This window comes from Pelmatolapia mariae, linkage group LG6 (assembly GCF_036321145.2).
Source record: "Pelmatolapia mariae isolate MD_Pm_ZW linkage group LG6, Pm_UMD_F_2, whole genome shotgun sequence".
NCBI classification, from domain to species: Eukaryota; Metazoa; Chordata; class Actinopteri; order Cichliformes; family Cichlidae; genus Pelmatolapia; species Pelmatolapia mariae.
The window spans coordinates 13,063,604-13,081,076 of NC_086232.1; the positions used below are offsets into that span (position 1 = coordinate 13,063,604).

The 17,473-nt window shown below is 39.5% G+C and overlaps 2 long non-coding RNA genes across 2 annotated transcripts; one reads left to right on the forward strand and one right to left on the reverse strand.

The window, feature by feature from the left end:
* Positions 1-3,911: 3,911 nt before the first annotated feature.
* LOC134628981 (uncharacterized) lies at positions 3,912-6,371 on the forward strand. The gene is made up of 3 exons (XR_010094036.1): positions 3,912-4,498; positions 5,280-5,448; positions 5,778-6,371. It is a non-coding gene; the product is annotated as an uncharacterized LOC134628981 (long non-coding RNA).
* A 141-nt stretch (positions 6,372-6,512) lies between these two features.
* Positions 6,513-10,352, reverse strand: LOC134628982 (uncharacterized). The gene is made up of 3 exons (XR_010094037.1): positions 10,246-10,352; positions 7,660-8,536; positions 6,513-6,877 (listed from the first exon to the last, which is right to left on the reverse strand). It is a non-coding gene; the product is annotated as an uncharacterized LOC134628982 (long non-coding RNA).
* Between the last annotated feature and the right edge of the window lie 7,121 nt (positions 10,353-17,473).

The following is a 17,473-nucleotide window of genomic DNA, read 5'->3' on the forward strand; positions in this document are numbered from 1 at the left end:
TGGGGTGCGAGGGCCCTCATATCGCTGCTTGCAGCTTTAATTATATAGTTGTATTTTACAATAATGCAAAACAAAACACGTGGAATACTTTTTAACGTGAAATTCTTAGTAACAAAGATGAAGAAAATGTTCTTTTCATTCAACTTTCGTTTTAGTTTGACCACATATGATAAGTTTTATGGGTCTTTACAGGACTGCTAGTTGTTTTTATTATTTTTTTCATATTCAAAGTCAAACAACTGTTGATGCACCTGTCCCGAATTACAGATGTGGATTTACATTTATGGAGAGGCTGGAGAACATTTTGACATAGTTGTATTCAAATGTGGCCTCAGATTTAAAGGTTTTATGCAAATAAATGATGAATTGAAATGGAATGACCCATTTGTAATAGATGTGCCATGTCATATTAATATATAAAACCGTACATCTAACGGTTCTGCCTGGTGCAACATTACCTCTAGCTTGAATTTGTTCCTGCTTTTTTTAATTATTATTAGTTTCTTTCTTTCTTTTTTGTAATTCATTTACAACCTATCGTTTTGAAGAACACAATGCCACCTGTTGAAAAGAAAGGTAAATGAACCACCGCATATAACCAAACAGACACACACGACTTACTGGGTACTTGCTGTTGTCCACTTGAGTTTTCGGGACTTGCAGTGAATACAGGTGGACATCCAGAGTTCCGCTGGCGTAGAAGCCAAAGTCGTTGAGGTCGATGGTGTGGCGAATTTCATTCTGGTTGTAAGAACAAACAAGCAGAGCTCAGCTGTTGTGGTTCAGTCAGTAAACATGTCTCCTAAGACGAAGCTTCGGTAGCTTTTCTCTTTCATAACAAAATCCAACGCCACATTATGTTTGGACCGTCCTCTGTCATTAGAGTTAATTAGTGATGTGCGATACCACTGATTTCCTTTCCGATCCGATACCAAGTAATATTCAGGGTGGTATCGACGATACTGATCCGATACCGATACTTTGTACAAAAACTTATTTTATTTATTGTATCTCAAATTATAGCGTCATAATGATTACAGGACATCAGATTACTTGTTCTTATCACTTAATAATGCAGAGTTCATCATATAGAAATAAAAAAACTGAAGTTGTTTGCGCTATTTGAACACCTTGCCAGCCTGCAGCACTAAAGGACTCCGTGAGAGACTTCTGTCTCGCCCTAGCAGCACCTGTCCCTCTCCTCCTCTTCAGTTCGCCTCAACATATGCTCGTCATATTCTGTGATATGATTTACTCTGAGGTGTTTGACAAGGTTAGTGATGTTGCCACAATCATACATGCCAACCCTCCCGATTTTTCTGGGAGAATCCCGAATTTCAGTGCCCCTCCAGAAAATCTCCCGGAGCTACCATTCTCCCCAATTTATCCCGATTTTCCACCCGGACAACAAAATTGAAAAACCATATCGCAGAATTCATAGCGCGGCCCAGCCAATTCCAGTTTCCAACAATGGCGGCAGATACTTAGTTTTAATATTACTCTTATTTCTCTTTCTGGGTCGCAAAAAAACTTTTAACATATTTTCAGGTGAGAATGTAGCTGTGTAAACTTCAAATATCTGAGCCGACCGACACATTGTTTTCAAACCCCCGCGGTCTTTCGCTACTTGGGTTAAATATAATATATAAGTCACTTTGATAACTTAAAAATGTTATTGTTTGGCTTTTTCAGTGTTTTATTTGTTCGTGAGTAAATCGGTTTGGCTGAGATTAAAGTTATTAGATTAGATCAAATTAAATTTAACTTTATTAATCCCTCGGGAGGGTTCCTCCGGGGTTTTCACACAGGTGGATAAACGTCAAACAGAAAACTAATTAAACAGAAGTGTGAGATGGTCGAGAGTTTACGTCAGCGCCCGGTTATATTTTAGATAGCAAGGAGCAGACGGCAGAGACTCCACCGAGGGAGCTCGTGACTACTACCCGGCTTTCTTTAGACCGCGAAGGCCGGGTCCTCAGGTGGAAGCAGCCTCTGAATTTGGACACCCCTGCTGTTTCCGGGCCGGCTAATAATAACGGTGACATTTAACATATTTTATCCGATAAATAAACACTGTAAAATGTATTTATCACCCCCACCCCAACAGCCCTTTTGAATGTCTCCCTGATTCTGAGGTCTCAAGTTTGGCAAGTATGGCCACAACACCTCACTTTTTTGCCACATGTATCGCAAACCACGTCTCGGCTGTTTGTGGAGGCAAAATACGTCCGCACATGACTCCAATTACGCTCAACCATTGTTGTGAGTGCGCACGCCAGCGGTTGCGAGACATTTTACAGCCGTATTTCGCACATGACTATGAAAGGCGGAAGAGGAAGTAGTTCCCTTGAATTGACATGGGGTGCTAATTTTGATGCACTTAAGAGTATTTATATCACGTTAATTCGATCAAGATTAGATTATGGGTGTGTGGTATATGGATCAGCAGCTAAAACTTCCTTAAAGAAGCTGGATGTAATTCAAGCTCAAGCACTGAGACTTTGCTTAGGGGCAGTTAAAACAACACCAATATGTCCTCTACAAGTGGAATCAGGAGAAATGCCACTGTATATTAGAAGGCAACAGCTGATGGTTAATTATTGGATAAATTTGAAAGGTCATGACGAAAACCATCCTGTTAAGAAAGTGTTAGGGACTTGTTGGGAAAGAGGAAAGGTTTTTAAAAAATAGTTTTGGGTGGGTTGGGGATGATAGAGCGAGAACTTTTAAAGTGTATGACAAAGACTTCAATCAGACAGTGTTGTGGCCTTTACGACCCATATGGACATTGAAATACATTAACGTAGACAGATCATTAACGGATACTAAGAAGAGGAAATTGACCACAGATATTTGTCAAAAATTTTATAACAGATTGGAGAGCAAATACAGTGAATTTTTACAGGTTTATACAGATGGGTCAAAAGATCCTAAGACTGAAGCAACTAGTGTAGCAGTGGTAATTCCGGAGTTAAATATCAAGATTGCGAAAAAAACATCAAATCTTCTGGGTGTATATGCAGTTGAGTTATATGCCATACTGCTGGCTCTAGAATGGGTGGAAGACAGCAGAATCTCAAAAGTACTGATATGTAGTGATTCATTGTCAGCATTATTAAGTATTGAATAAGGAAACACAAAATCTGCTGATGGGTAGTTGTATGACGTTCTTTTTGCTCATCATAGACTGTCTGACCAAAATAAACATGTAGTAATAATGTGGACTCCGGCTCATGTGGGTATTTTGGGTAATGAAAGAGCAGATAGGCTGGCCAAAGCAGCTGTTAAAAAAGTCGATATAGATGTACAGATACCACTGTCAAAATCTGAAGGGAAAAGTGTAGTTTGGACAGAAAGTAAGAACTTCTGGCAAATGGCATGGGATAATGAAACAAAAGGGAGACATTTATATAGGGTGCAAAACACAATAGAAGCTAAGAGGAGTAGCGGATTAAAGAGACAGGATTATCAGTAGAATACGAACAGGCCACTGCTTTTTAAATGGTATTCTTTTTAGGATAGGGAAACATCCGACTGGGTTGTGTGATGGGTGCAATGCTATAAAGACGGTTTAGCATGTGCTCCTTAGTTGTAGGAAGTATGCAAGTCACAGGAGGGTGATGTGGGGTGAAATGAGTGGTGGAAGGGAACTTACGTTTGAACAAGTGGCTAATAAGTTAATTCATGGTGAAGGGAAAGTGTATGGAGGACCACAAGAGCCACGCGCATCGAAATAAAAATGTCTGTGCTTAAATAATGAATTGTAGAATAAATTCTGCAATTGTAAATTCATTTTTGAATTCCAATTTAATAAACTGCATTTCAAAATCCTTTTTCCAATTGCATTTCAAAATCCTTTTTCCAATTGCATTTCAAAATCCTTTTTCCAATTGCATTTTAAAATCCTTTTTTCAGTTGCACTTTAATAAACTGCAGTTCAAAATCCTTTTTCCACCTGCACTTTAATAAACTGCAGTTCAAAATCCTTTTTCCACCTGCAATTTAATAAACTGCAGTTCAAAATCCTTTTTCCACCTGCAATTTAATAAACTGCAGTTCAAAATCCTTTTTCCACTTGCAATTTAATAAACTGCAGTTCAAAATCCCTTTTCCACCTGCAATTTAATAAACTGCAGTTCAAAATCCATTTCCCTTTCCTGTTCGCTCCGGGATTAGCTGCTGGATTAGCTCCTGGATTAGCTGCTGGATTAGCTCTTCGATTAACAACTTGCTGGAGGCTATTCAAATTAGCCAGACCGTGGGATGTAAGGAGCTCTCTGATTGGTTGGTCAGACACAGGCTGTCTGCCAGCCTGGATTTTTCTAGCTCATAGCTTCGCCCTGCTAAGAAGCCTGTGTGCTTGTACAAAGGCCGTTCAGCCTCGGAATTTACACTCGGCTCGACACGGATATGTGAAGAATGAAGGGACCCTGCAGCGAAACGGAGAGCGCAACCTCTGACTGAGTGCCTGTTTACGCAGTCTGACCACCTGTTGAAGGTAACGTGTTAACGTGGCTAACGCTAGCATCACCGCACGTAGCCCCGTTATTTTAAGGACATCTTAGCTTATGAAAGTTTTACGTCGCAGCTGTACGAGCTAGCTACGTGTTTTGTAAGCTGCTGTGCTCTTCTCAAATAAAGCTGGAAGCAGCTCAGACTGTTAGAACCAGCACTGAGCCATGTTACATTTATACAGTGTTAGAGCAATGGCTGCAACCTACAGCCTTTAAACTAGCGATTAAAATGCTGACAGTAAACTCGTCAGTCCAGATGTTACCACATTACTTTGTGATACTTAGAGTTAAAACAACTGAGACAGGCTGATTAAAATAACAGCTGTCAGTTCTCTCATTCCTTATATCAAGACTGGAGATCACACTACTGATTTCAGTTCATTTAATATGTGAGTGCACAGATTCATTCTCAACTGGACATAAACGATGATCAAAGGTTGTATATATGATGAATTCATCAAATCCCAGCCTCTAACACAGTACGCTGAATCTTAGCTTTGAATGTCCAGTATATTCTAATCAGTGCAATTTAAGCATTCACTGAACCTACAGTAATTGAAATTGATTTAATAAACTGCAGTTCAAAATCCTGATCAAACTGAATCAAAATTGATTCAGATTAGTACTTTTCTCTGTGTGCTCTGTGATTATAAAGGCCTTAAATTCTGTGATATATACTGTAAATGATTTTCACAGAGGTCTTAAAGTAGTTAAATCACTGCTGATAGTCTGGTTGTTTATATTTTCACGTTTTTGTGTCTGTAGGGCTGTTTGATGACGATTTGGACTCCTCTGGGAGATGAGGACACACCCACATCTGTTCCATACTGCAGCCATGGATGGTGTTACGGCTCTGAGTCAGCTTTAGGCCATCAGACGCACACACTGGAAAACCAGCACCTGGACTTCATGCAGGAGAGACGGCCTCAGTGATGTAGGTTCATAAGCGAGTTCAAACATTTCTGGCTTCTTATCACTTAGATTCCTTAATCTTAAAAGTGAATGCATTTAAAGCAGGAACTGCACACCTAGCTGTCAAAAGTTTGGCAGCATGAGTAAAGTTTTGTAGGGTCCTTGTTAAAAATCCCACAAGCACCACACCACATTTGTCATATATAGTTCATTTTGTACAGGACATTGTTGAAATTATAAACTATATATTCTAATTATCCACTTGTCTGTAATTTTTGAGTAAATGGATGTCACTGATAAATCAGTGGTGATTCACCTGCAAATGTTTTTAACAAACTTTGTTTTTTGTAGAATTCATCAGCAGCTGTGAAGAGATGCATTTGAATATCTTCTGGTTCCACTTTTCCTAACCTGGAAGCTGAGGATGGCTGATTCCTGACAAGGGCACACACCTCAGCCCTATCATGGGTGTTACATCCTCCGTGCAGCAATTCCAGAGAAAACGAGAGAGCAACGACCACTCATTAAGACCAGACAGAAATCTGTCCCTTTCTGGCAGCTGTGGAAACTTCCAATAAGAAAGTTTGCATTCTTAGAACAATGCTGGGTCGTGTGTGATGTGTCATCATATGAGGATATTACATTTTGACTTAATTCTGCTCAATTAAGTGTTTTGATCGTTGATCCAGTATAGCAGCTTTGTGTTGTGCAGCAAGTTAAAACCCATTGTCCTCACGAGCACAGCATCTAACAACTCTCCTTAAAAAAGTCGATTGACTTTAACTGGAAACAATGGTTTCCAGTGGGAGATACATTCATCACTCATCCGTGACACTGGAGAAGTCACCTGGATGAGTGATAAAACAGACCAGTTTAAGACCAAAACTGAACTCAGTGAATTGACATTAGACTGGAATTCATAAGATGAATAGAAATACTGCTGAAGCTGATATATATATATTATATAGATATAGATATATATATATATATATTATATATATATATATAATATGTGTGTGTGTTCTTTTTTTTTTCTCCAATTCACCAGGTCTGTAAAGTTCAGTATGACTGTGGTACATGATACAAAAGAATAAATACAGAAGAATAAAGACTTTATGTGAATAACTTTACTCTTCTTAAAAATAACTCATAAAACAAGTAAAAGTACAAATGTGTACAAGTTAGAGACTTCCTCAGTAAGTTTACACTCTTTTGGAGTGATTTTAATTGTGTGTTAAAGAGAAAGAGATTAGGAGGTAAAGTAGAGGATCCAGAGTCCATCATCACTGAGGCCGTCTCTCCTGCATGAAGTCCAGGTGCTGGTTTTCCAGTGTGTGCGTCTGATGGCCCAAAGCTGCCTCAGAGCCGTAACACCATCAATGGCTGCAGTATGGAACAGATGTGGGTGTGTCCTCATCTCCCAGAGGAGTCCAAATCGTCATCAAACAGCCCTACAGACACAAAAACGTGAAAATATAAACAACCAGACTATCAGCAGTGATTTAACTACTTTAAGACCTCTGTGAAAATCATTTACAGTATATATCACAGAATTTAAGGCCTTTATAATCACAGAGCACACAGAGAAAAGTACTAATCTGAATCAATTTTGATTCAGTTTGATCAGGATTTTGAACTGCAGTTTATTAAATCAATTTCAATTACTGTAGGTTCAGTGAATGCTTAAATTGCACTGATTAGAATATACTGGACATTCAAAGCTAAGATTCAGCGTACTGTGTTAGAGGCTGGGATTTGATGAATTCATCATATATACAACCTTTGATCATCGTTTATGTCCAGTTGAGAATGAATCTGTGCACTCACATATTAAATGAACTGAAATCAGTAGTGTGATCTCCAGTCTTGATATAAGGAATGAGAGAACTGACAGCTGTTATTTTAATCAGCCTGTCTCAGTTGTTTTAACTCTAAGTATCACAAAGTAATGTGGTAACATCTGGACTGACGAGTTTACTGTCAGCATTTTAATCGCTAGTTTAAAGGCTGTAGGGTTGCAGCCATTGCTCTAACACTGTATAAATGTAACAGGGCTCAGTGCTGGTTCTAACAGTCTGAGCTGCTTCCAGCTTTATTTGTGAAGAGCACAGCAGCTTACAAAACACGTAGCTAGCTCGTACAGCTGCGACGTAAAACTTTCATAAGCTAAGATGTCCTTAAAATAACGGGGCTACGTGCGGTGATGCTAGCGTTAGCCACGTTAGCACGTTACCTTCAACAGGTGGTCAGACTGCGTAAACAGGCACTCAGTCAGAGGTTGCGCTCTCCGTTTCGCTGCAGGGTCCCTTCATTCTTCACATATCCGTGTCGAGCCGAGTGTAAATCCCGAGGCTGAACGGCCTTTGTACAAGCACACAGGCTTCTTAGCAGGGCGAAGCTATGAGCTAGAAAAATCCAGGCTGGCAGACAGCCTGTGTCTGACCAACCAATCAGAGAGCTCCTTACATCCCACGGTCTGGCTAATTTGAATAGCCTCCAGCAAGTTGTTAATCGAAGAGCTAATCCAGCAGCTAATCCAGGAGCTAATCCAGCAGCTAATCCCGGAGCGAACAGGAAAGGGAAATGGATTTTGAACTGCAGTTTATTAAATTGCAGGTGGAAAAGGGATTTTGAACTGCAGTTTATTAAATTGCAAGTGGAAAAAGGATTTTGAACTGCAGTTTATTAAATTGCAGGTGGAAAAAGGATTTTGAACTGCAGTTTATTAAAGTGCAGGTGGAAAAAGGATTTTGAACTGCAGTTTATTAAAGTGCAGGTGGAAAAAGGATTTTGAACTGCAGTTTATTAAATTGCAGGTGGAAAAAGGATTTTGAACTGCAGTTTATTAAATTGCAGGTGGAAAAAGGATTTTAAAATGCAGTTTATTAAAGTGCAATTGGAAAAAGGATTTTGAAATGCAATTGGAAAAAGGATTTTGAAATGCAGTTTATTAAATTGGAATTCAAAAATGAATTTACAATTGCAGAATTTATTCTACAATTCATTATTTAAGCACAGACATTTTTATTTCGATGCGCGTGGCTCTTGTGGTCCTCCATAAAAGTGGTGGTTTTTCGTTTTTTGAGAAATACTGGTCTCATCAAGAGGATCTGAGGATTCAGGAGTGACGGAAGATTAAAAGCCAGGAGATGGCAGTAATGCAACAATTTTGGATGCAAGCTGCCGTTAAACTTGACAGAAGAAGAAGAAGAAGAAGAAGAAGAAGAAGGAGAAGTTCCTTTGAATATAGGCTGTGTCCCAATTCAGGGTATGCACGCTTGAAGTACGCATTTCAAGTGCGAATACGTCACCGCCACGCGACGACGGCTGTCCCAATTCAAAGTGTACTTCAAATGCATACTCCAAATGCGCCGTCGATTTCCCCAAATATCAAGCGTGGTCCGGTGCACGCTTCGTGGCCCTATATATCCCACAATCCATAGCGCGGCGGTGGGTGTGGATAATTTTGCCGCAAAATACGGCAGAAGGGAGCGGCCGAAAGAGTGAACTGTCAAAAGTGAGAACTGAATATTATGTCACTTATTTATGTGCGAACGTTTAATAACGAAGAACATTAAAACATTACTGTTGGCCACATGTCGGCAAAGTTATGTGATATGAGTGATGTTTGTGTGTGTGTGTGTGTGTGTGTATATATATATATATATATATATATATATATAGAAAGTTGAGAGCTCTGCCCACCTAAGGTAAGTCTTCTGACTTATCCCACTTTATTGAACGGTAGCCGCTAAAAGAGTAGTTACTGTCGCTGCCCTTTTTTTCCTCTTTTTTTTTTTATAGCGCGCTGGAGCGGAGAACACGGACAGGAAGGCGAGGACGCCGCCGGGTTTCCCCCTTCTGCACCGCTTGCCTGGATTGTAAATGTTTAGTGACTTTTATACTGTGGCAGACGCCACTGGATTGTTAATGTTGTGTTTTATTGATTTCTATTGTGTTGTTCCCTGGCCAGGGTTGTTTTAATTCATTTTACACTTTTAACTGTTTAAATATAATAAATTATATTTTAGTCATACAGTTTTTAATTCGTTTGCATTCCCTTGGCTGCTCCGCTGCTCTGTCCATTTTGAGGAAGGTTTCCCTCCTTTAATAACACTGTGCAAAAATCACCTTCGCTTTGTTACAAATACATGTAATATTGGCTATATAATATTTACATTACCACAGTGAGATGATTTTAGTCTCATGAACAACGTTAGCTAATTGTTATTTACTAACTAATCTTAAAATGACTGTTCAGTACAGAAATGAAGCCCAACTATCATGTTTCACAGTCCTGTGGTCTCAACCTCAGATACTCAACTGATCAAAGTGATGTCATGACAAAAATGAATGACCAACAAAACATTTTTCTCCTTCATTTCTGCTGTATGTAAAGTTTCTAGCGGTTAGTATCATGGTTGCTAGGCAACCTGAGCAGCACGACGGAGGCTAGACCGTCCCATTTCACAAGCCTCTCACTTCCGCACTTCTCGTACTTATAGTACGCACCGTCCGTAGTACGCGTAGTGTGCGTACTTCAAGCGTGCATACCCTGAATTGGGACACAGCCATAGACAATCCGAATGATATAGTTTCTTTCCACTGTGTTCCTGTTAATGATAAACTACAAATGTGTGAGAATCGATTCTAGAACATAAATGATTGGTATCGGAGGAATCGATATTTCAGGATCGATCCGCACATCATTAGAGTTAATTACAACATACGAATTGGGTAGTAAGACGCTCGACGGGAGCAGAGGAAAACAACACACCGTTAGCTCCCGAGCTAGCGCTGTCATAATTTGTCGCCTTACCTTCAATGTAAGCTTGTGTATTCTTGCTTCGTACCCAGGCAACAGTAATATGAATAAAAATCCAGCCACAAAGCAGACTCTGTGCGCCACCGCCATCACCGACTCGCTAACGGTAACTAGCTGCTAATACTAGGGAGCGTCAGTCCTTCCAGATGGCTAAATAACAAGCTAGATAGCAGACTTGAATGTAAACCAGGTCAAATGCGAGAGTTTGAATCTTTCAGCTTAGCTTTCCGGCTCTTAAACGGCGTCGTTTACTATCAAACTACAACCATGTATCTTGTTTTCGAATTCCTTTCTGCTGTTATCGCTTAAGGTAACAGCTAGCTTGTAGGCGTCACGATCTGACTTCCTGGTCTGGTGTCAAGAAAAAAACGTTGATTGAGGTGCGGACAAGACCGTCAGCTGCTGCGGGCTAACACCCGCTACAGTGCCACAGCCGCGATATAGACAACACTGCGCAAGCAACCGGAGCAATGTGGGCTTTAAAGTAGTATTTTGTGGCCACAATTTATTTATTTTTTGGACCATGTCATCAGAGGGGCTCCGTAGATATGCACAGAGGGATATCAAGAACGGAGTTTGAATCACTGCCTCAAAACAAATACCCAACTAACCAATATTAGTAAAGTACTTGCACAACCAGATAAAAGTGTAATTAATCTATTGCTGGGAAGGCCTCCAAGCCCAACATAGCCACTGTGTAGAGTCATTGTGGAAAGAAAGTATACCCTCTGTCAGTTCCAAGGAAGTTTTCCTGGCAACCCTTACAAATGAGCCATACTTGTTCAGTCATGAACTTTGCTGTCCTGAGTTAGCATGTTAAATGTTAGAGCTCTTGGGTTTTGTTTTGTTTTTGGTTTTTTTGTGGTTTTTTTTGCAGTTTTTCCTCAATATTGCTCAGTCTGACTGTTAGGGGATTTTCTGGGACTTCCAGTCATGAGAAGCTTTGCAGCTGTCTTGAATATTTTTTTCACCTGGGAATAAACTTTCTCACTGTAATATGATGAGTTTCAAATTATTTGGAAATAACTAATAACCCTTTAAAGATTGATGGATAGAGGCTGCTAAGATGTCAAGATATATTTTTAATATATCCTGATATTTAAAATTGTGAAAATGAATGAGGGTGTAATTTCTTTTTCACACAACGGTAAATCTACAACAACTGACTAAACAACTGATGTATTATCACCATTATAGTTGAACTTGTATGTGACTCCTGCTTTTAGTTGTTGCTGTTGTTTGGCTGGAGTCTACACCAGGGGTGGGGGGACTCCAGGCCTTGAGAGCCGGTGTCCTGCAGGTTTTAGATGTGTCCTTGATCCAACACAGCTGATTTAAATGGCTAAATTACCTCCTCAATATATCTTGAAATTCTCCAGAGGCCTGGTAATGAACTAATCACTTGATTCAGATGTGTTAACCCAGAGTGATATCTAAAACCTGCAGGACACTGGGCCTTGAGGCCTGGAGTTCCCCACCCCTGGTCTACACCAACTCCTGAGGTACACATCTGGGTCTTTAGCAGCTCAGTGCTCATCGGCTCTTTGCTACCCGTGTCATTCTGGTGCTTGGGCCTGAGCAGGTACAATGGTTCAGTAATATAGATAACTGATTGTATATTATTAAATTCTTTTTACATTGTAATTTGATTATCTTTTAAAATAATTTGACCGACTTTAATTTAAAAAAATAAATACATTTTTTACAGCCATTTACACCAGTTTTTCTTGATCCACTGTTTATGTCTTGTCCAAGTGCTGCTCTGCACACAGCAACATGCGCACACACACCAGTCAGCAGTCTGTGGTGAGAGGTTTGCTGCAGTCAGACAGCTTGATGAAGTGTGTGGAGGCCAAAGAGAAAGAAAAACATTTCCTGGATGGTGATATGTGAACAGGAGAGATCAGAAAATTTATAGAGATGCTCGATAGAGACTTGCTGATTATCACAGTCTTAATTCCTTTGGGAGAAGTAAGGGTAATATTTGATATTCCTATTTCTGTAATAATCCCACTTATGAAAATACACAAAATTATGATAAAGCACATGTGCTGACCACAGTGTGAAACTTCCCACAAGAATGATGCATGGAATTTTCTATTGATTCTATTGATGTCAGTAGATTGGGGATTGTGGTCAACAGATTTATTTTCAATTCAAGTACCTAATCGTAGCCTCAGTGATTATATAGGACAAACATGTCTTAGTCAGCCAAGAGTAATTAAAAACATTACATTTACACTGTAACCCATGGCAACCAAGGTTTGAGATGAGGAGGAAGAGGATGATATTTTATTATGATGCCGGTGGTGTTGTCGCTTTTTATTTCTTTGGGGAACTCCTCGTCTTACAATAAAACAAAGGTATGATCCTTCATATCTTGAGTCTAATGGCACAGACATGAATTTAAATGGCACAACTTCTCTTCTTGTCCACCTTTGGGGTACAACATATGTATCCGGTCTTCAGCTACAGATGAAATCCGACTAGTCAGAAGGAAGATGTCCATCTCGGCCACCATATACAAAGGAAACATGCCGGCTTCCACAAACCGGCGCACACTCTTATGTATTTTTAATAGATTGATTGTAAGTTTATATGAGTGCATCAGTTTGTTGGAAGATGTAATCACTATGTATGTTTATGAGTACAATATCAAGAAGTGGATGACACAGAAACATCAAAAACACAGCTCCTGCTGACCTCAGATGAAAGTACGAGCAACTCCTGACACGTTTACATACACAGCTTAACAGGCCTGCTTTAATCTGAACATTTCAGAGTTTGTCGAAACAGCAAAGCACAGGTGGACATTTGTACATGTTACAACAGATAAATCACAGGAATAAAGATTAAAATGAATAGTGGCTCAATACCATTCAGGCTTTATTTTCAGGGTTCTGGGATATAATCCATGCTGTTTCATGATAAGGGAAGATAAAGAACCCTAAATGACCCTGATGTGTGTGTTTGTTATACAGTCGACTCCCGGTAATCGTGGTGATCTGGGACCACAACTGCCGCGAATACTTGAGAACCCCTCTGTGCTTATAACTGCCTATTTTAATAGTTCAAACGCCAAATATATCTTAAGCTAAAACACTTTATATAATTTCAAAGTCATCTTACAATATTGGCCTTAAAAGGATTTACTTTTTTTTCTTTTTTTAATCAGACTTTAAAGACTGCAAATTGTAAACAGAGTACACTTGTGGTTCCAGAGTATATTCTTTACATGGCATCATATGTAGCTGTAATAATTACTGGCATCATTAGAAGACCTTACATATGCTGGGCATTTGTGTTTAAAGGGACATGTGATTGCACTGTGTAAGCTACGTGAAAACATCCACCAGATGGACTGTGTGAGAAGATCCCCATCCATCACAGGGCTGACACAGCTCATAACTCGGCCCTGTTCAGAGTCACCAGTTAACATTAATTTCATTTCATGTAAAAGAAAGAAATAATTACAAACTATATTGTGCCCTCTGCTGTAATCTCCATTGAGATTATTTGTGGTAGATGTTTATATTCATAGGTGCGGTGCTGCTACCGGTGACCGTGGGGGCAAAAACCACTCCTCCCTGCTGAGCCGACATCGTGGCTCCAGCGGTAGGATTTAAAGTAGAGGATCCAGAGGATGCAGCTCCTCTGCCCTCTACAGTTGAAAGGACAAAGAAGCAGAGAATCAGTGGTAATGTCTGCACAGAGGCAGACCACAAACAGATTGTCAGTTACAGGTGAGTTTAAGAAACTCTGCATTCACCGCACCTTCAAACCTCCCCTCTAAGTTGTCTGCGATGTTGTTGACATTCATTTTCCTCAGGATCGCAACAGAGACTTTCACAGCCGTCGTTTCACCGTAGCTGTCTATCATACAACTCACAGTGTCCATACGGTCTTGGCCCTCGAGTTTGCCCTTTGGAATTGGTTTGCAGCTGTCCACGATCTTCATGTTGAGGTACCACTTAAATATTTTATAGTCATCATTAGTCAGGTCTTGCAGTTTTTCTAAGAGCAGCTCTGGGACCAGCATGTCTGCTCACTAAACAGACGAGAGAGAGAGAAAATTAGCTCTGTTTCTTTTAAATAAATACTTCTTTCATTCCTTTATGGGCTTAGTTGATCAGAAAATTCATGTCTGTAACTATCTGTCTTTTTTAAAGTATATTACACCACATTCAGTTTGTTCAAGATGGTCTATAGAACTATCATAGACATTTAAGTGTCACTGCCCCCATTATCATTAATAATAGGAATACTTAAAAGTGTTGTGCAGTTAACTCCTGGGTTAATGCTTGCTTAGCTTAGAATATTGAACTTTTAAATATTATAAAGAAAAAACATGTGAGTGTAACTTTTCTGGTGTAAATCTTCTGTATTTTTAAGGTTCTGTGAACACAACAGAGACTACTACAATAAGTCCACCAAGAAAATCAAATCCTTTGCAAATCTGATGTGAGCATGGAGTAATTATAAAAATAAAAAGGTTATTTATTATGTGTTTTTTTAATATGATTTTTACTTTCTGCTTTTATTCAAAGGACGTTTTGAAAAAGTCTATGAGGAACCAAATTTGTACTCAACAGTGTAATCACATTTTTATATGTATGCTACATGCTAGCCCCAAACCCTCTGGCTCTCTTCCAGTGTCTCTTCGGTCCTCTCTTCCTCCCGCCAACCAGTTGCATCAGGTGACTTCCCCTCCCTCAACATGGGCTCAAATGAATGTAATAATCCTGAAGGACTACTTTAAAACACTGAAGCTAGTCGTGCAGTAGCTTCATTTTTCGTCGCTGTGTTTAGTGGGATCGCAGACAACGAGGAAGTAAATCAGCGACACCACGTCAATGAATTAATAGCAGTGCTAATACAACTTCTAAAACCTGCTAATGAACCACATCTGGATCTGGATCATACATCGGTCACACATATGCTCTCAATGTCTGCTTTCGTTCACATTTACATTTTATTTACACGCCGCAGTTTCTAATGGATGTCGATAGACGGACTCTGCAATAAAAGGGGGATGAAAACATCGAGTCCGCTTAAGTCTCCCTTACAGGATTACTTCTTATCTGTCTGTGCCCCTTTAACACTCACATAAACCAAATATATCTAAAACTACATCCGATGTACAGCTGCACACAGACAGACCGAAAATAAACAACAATAAAGTCAAGTTCACGTCTCCGTCATCCTTTCTAACTCCTCCTGTTTCCTTTTGTATCGCAGCGTACAGACGTTAAACCTCTAAAGATGTGCATTTTAACTTTGGGGAACTTTATGAATCAAAGAACTCACCTCGTCACTGACCCGCCGATATAGCACCAAACAAAGGATGTAAAGAAAATGGCGCAAACGAGTGCTTTCGGTTTCAAACCCTCTACCGGGAAAGTTCTGCGAAACCTACAGGACTACGTCAGGAGGAGTGATTACTCAACACGCAGTGAACGTATAATGTGTACGTGGCCAAGATACAACTCGTTTATATATAAGCCCGTTGTGTTTATACGTCTTATGCTTATAGTCACATAAACGGAACATTTTGTCCTCCTTGTGATTCGCGCTCTGCACGGGCCTATTCTGCCATTAAAAACATCTGCTGTACAGATGTGCCTGAGCGACTGAGGGGTACATTGGCACATTGTCTGTCACTGCCACAGAGGGCAGGTCACATGTGTGGAATACAGTCGATGTCACACATGTGACCGGATAGTCTGTATAAAAAGATCACACAATAATAATATTTACAATATTACTACTACTACTACTACTAATAATAATAATAAATTAAAACTGAAAATATAAAAGAATGACAAAATATGATCAGAGACACATCTTCACTAAATAGTATCTGGGTCAAAGTGTGCAAATACTCCACACAGGAAATTATCACAAGACTTTTTTTCTTCAGTCAGACTTAAAACATGCATAATAATATTAGCCTATAGAGTTATGTGTTATTCGTGTACAAAACTACAGCTCTATTTCTTTATTTTAGTCATTAAAGCTGTTGTAATACAAGTAGTGTGTCTGCCAGACTCTCTCTCTCAGGTACCTTTTCCCCCAGTGATGTTCCAGGGATGTGCCTTTCACTGGTGTGGAGTTAACAGGCATTATACACATTTGTAAGTTTACTGTTGTTTTGTGTTGTTGCTGACATCCACCTGGATGATCATAAATCCTACTACTACCTCTACTACCTCTACAGAGTGACTGTATGTAATGAATGCAACCTTTCATTATTGCATTATTTTAAAGACACCAGTGCTGTCAAGGTACATTTTTAATGAAACAGTCTTACTGTTTTCTTAACCCACCTAACCTTTCCTTCTCTCCCCTCACAGTATATTTGGAGTGAAGCTTTACCTTTCCCTGATATGGAGTTTAGATGTGTTCTTTCTCTTTCATTGTGAGTTTACTAAATAGCGCTTGTTTCAGTTATAGAAGAGATAGTATCAGATGATTCCAGCATATCTGACCTCAGATCTGTTTTCTGTCTCCCTCAAAGCATAAGTACAAAATAAGCTGTCATCTCCCTGTTCACCTAAACATTATTTAAACTATACCTTAACTGATCCCTGCTCTTTCTTTCTTCTGCATCTCTCATTCTCTCTATGTCTTTCATACTTTAGGTGCCACTTTGATGAGGAGCTCTTTTTGTGATACTGTTGCCATCTCTCCCAGAATGAATCCCTGAGTAGTGAAAGAGCATATCAGTTGTTTAACATGTTACTCTCTTCCTTGTAGGCTGCTGTGTTTTATTTTAATTTTTGAAATCACACCACATGAACATATATCCTCTGGTATGTCATGCGCTTTCACATATCATGTAAATAAACACAGTGGGCCACCATTACCAAAATATGCCAGTGTCAGTCCAGCCCTGTACCCAGATGATCCAGAATGCAATAAGACTTAAAATGGAGAGGAGTTCAGAGTCAGTTCAATATTAATGGAGTTCGTTTCTGTTACCATATGTTTACACTGACTTGCTTACTATTGCCCAGGTTACCTGTTGGAAAATCTTGCACAAACGGAGTGTTTATCTTTTATAAGATGTAGGGAGCATCTGGTCACAGTCATGGAATGTGGAAATGTTCTCAGTTGTTTTTGTGGCTTTAATAAAGGCTAAATTCTGAAAGTGCTGTAAATTTCTTAATTACTTTGTTCGTAGTTCACTGGTTTAAATTCAGGGTTTAAATGCAAAGAGGAT